Here is a 3,117-nt window from a genome sequence, read left to right as displayed (position 1 = left end):
GCCCCCGCCGGCGCGGCGCTCTGCGCAGCGGGAGACAGCGAGGGGCGGCCGGGAGGCGGGAGCGCGGCAGGGAGGAGCGAGGAGGCGGGAAGGGGCGCCCCTCGGGGCCGGGTTGCCGCCCCTTCGGTCCTCCCTGCCGGGCGCGGGTCTTCTCGCGTCGCCCTCTTGGCTGCTGCTCGTCTGCTTGCAGCCGTCAGCGGATCCGCCGGGATGAAGCGTGTACAGAGGCTTGCGTCCACGCCGCTGGAGGATGGGGCTCTGGGAGGGCAGGTAGCAGCTGGGTTTTCTTGGCTGGGAAGCGGCCCCCCAGGAGATGCGGACACATGTAAACGAGGGGAAAGCTGAGCGACTCCTTGACAGCCTCGCGATCACACCGGACCGTGCGTGGCTCCTTCAGGCGCGAGCCAAGCAGAGCTTGAGAGGAAGAGAAGATGTGGGCCACTGAGTGGGCTTCTAGTTAAAAGAAACCAGGTCGACATCAACAACAACAGCTTGATAAAGCTTGAGGCCAACACTAAGCGCAGCTCTCGTCCGTGTGAACTAGTGGACGGTGAAAGACCTTCCAACGGCTGTGGCTCCGTAGTTCCTTTGCACGTAGTGCCTTTCATCTTTCAGTTCCTGGTACACAATGGGACAAATAGTATGATTTAAGTCAAAGAATCTCGTCACCTCCACGGGGTTTTGGATTAAGCCACTTACAGCAATCATTTCATAGAACACAGAATCATAGAATGGCTTAGGTTAGAGGGGACCTCGCAGCCCATCCACCCAACCCCTGTTGTGTGTAGGGCTGCCCCCCACCAGCTCAGGCTGCTCGGGACCCCATCCAACCTGGCCTTGAGCTCCCCCAGGGGTGGGCTACCACAGCTTCTCTGGGCAGCTGTGCCAGCACCTCATCGCCCTCTCCATGAAAAATCTCCCCCTGACATCTAACCTGAATTTCCCTTCTTTTAATTTAAAACCGTTCCTCCTTGTTCTATCACTGTCTACTTGTATAAAAAAGTCTTCCCTGAAGACTTATGCTTATGAGCTCCTTTTAAGTACTGGGAAGTTGCAATGAAGTCTTCCCTGAACACTTCTCCAGACTGAACATGTTCAGATTCCACAGCCTGCCTTCATAGAAGAGGTGCTCCAGCACCATCCATCCATCTTCTTTGTGGCCTTCCTCTGGACCTGCTCCAACAGCTCCGTGTGTTTCCTGAGCTGGGGGTCCAAAACCTGGACACAGTAGCCTGGGTGGGGCATTACCAGGCATTTCAAGCACCATATTTTTGCTGTCGGATGCCTTTGCCTTCAGCACATTATGGTCAACAATTTTTTCTCTTGAGTGTTTTTACTCATGTTCCCTACATTTCTCCAAAAGACAGATGCTCCTCTGGGTTGTCAGCAAATGTTACACATGTAAGCTTAGGAAATCAAATAATAGTTTATACAAATCAAATCATTTATTACAAAACCATGTTTTTTGCATCTATTTCTGGAAACTATGACATGCTGTGCTGTAACAAAACCTGACATCAATGGCATAAGTTAATAAACAGTAAATTAATGAAGATGCTTGGTCTTGAGTTTCTGAAACCAAAGCTCCTTGTACTTCTCTGATAACGTTCGTGGTGCTTCTAGGTTTGTATTTGCCCACACCACAAGTGTAAATATTTGCTTCAATATCGTCAGGCTTTGAATTTTTCATTCCAACATATTTTTTGTTCCCTCATTTTGAGGATACTTACTTTATGTTTTCAGTCTCCTGTTCAGATTTAAAAGGCAGATACTTTCCTGCAGTCTTTTGGATTGGGAGATGAGTTGGACAGGGTTCTCCTGTTGATGGCTAAGGAATCCTCTCTTTCGGTGCTTGTCTTCCTGCAATGAAAGAAACCAAAGAGTCACCTTGGCTTGTACATCTTTCTGAGAATCTCAGCATGGGGAAATGGATCTTTGCCAATTTCAGCAGCGAATGCTTTAAGAAAAATATGAACTTTACAGGAAAACCAATTGGGTTAGCAACATTGTTCTTTAAGAGGGTCAAACAAGACTGCTACAGTATTTTTTATAAAGAAGCCTGTAATCACATTCAGAAAAGGAACAGAAATATTCTCAAGAGTCTGTTGATAAAGTAAAGAGTGCTTAGCTACTGCAGGGCAAGCAGATGTCATGCAGTCAGTGAGAAATGAGGATGATGGTTTCAGCTTTACCTTTTTTTGCGGAGGAGCACTGAAGCCAATAGGACAGCTGAAAAAAAATTACATGGATACTTCTTACAACTGTACATTTATATTTATATGTGTATTAAATTGACTACCTTAAACTGCTTGTGTTGCCTTGTATAAAGCTTTCATGCTTTTAGATATGATGCATTCTCTATGCTTTTCACTCAGATAATGCCTAGATGCACTCCAGATATGAACGGAAGAGAAGGAAGGGTATATCATGTCTCCAATGCATATCATATGTTTCTCATCAGATCTTAGTTTGCCCTCCTCTAGTGTCCCAGAGGACCTATGTGTGTGGTTTCAAGATGAGAAAAATGTGTTTCTCCCCCATTTTTCCCTTCTACACTGGTTTATACTTCCTAGGTATGCCATACTTCTTGATCCAAGAAGCCAAAGAGTTGGAGGCAAATTACAGATGGTAGAAGTAAAAGGGTATGAGACAGGTGTGGTGCATATAGGTAATGGAGGGGGGAGCTGAATCCTCAAAGTTGCTGCTTCCGTTCTAGAAAATCTGTCCATACAGAGCACATCAGTTTGTCAAACACATGGGCTTTGGGGTACCCACATGGTGGCCAGTTTTGTTCCTGCACTGTATTCCAAATCTCTCCAATGCTGAAGGTGAAACACTGGGCTCACACTCCCAGCCTAAGCTTCAGTAACAGATGTGTATTTGGAGTTGTCCTAGAGGCTATCCAGACCTATTAGAGTGCACTGGCTGTTGAATTCAAGAGTAGCTCCCACTCAATGTACTGAAATCAGCCATCAGTACCTGTTACTGCCCAGTGCTGCCATTCCCTCTCAGGAGAGTTCTCCCTGCCGGCTCAGGCTTTGTCCCGGGAACCCTCACTCCTAAAAGTGTGTCTCTGGAGTTCATAGGACAACCTCTCTGCTTTGTAATCAGTTCTTG

Source organism: Lagopus leucura, unplaced genomic scaffold (genome assembly GCF_019238085.1).
Source record: "Lagopus leucura isolate 7727_CA_CO unplaced genomic scaffold, USGS_WTPT01 Super-Scaffold_100001, whole genome shotgun sequence".
In the NCBI taxonomy this organism is placed as follows: domain Eukaryota; kingdom Metazoa; phylum Chordata; class Aves; order Galliformes; family Phasianidae; genus Lagopus; species Lagopus leucura.
This window is presented reverse-complemented; position numbering follows the sequence as displayed.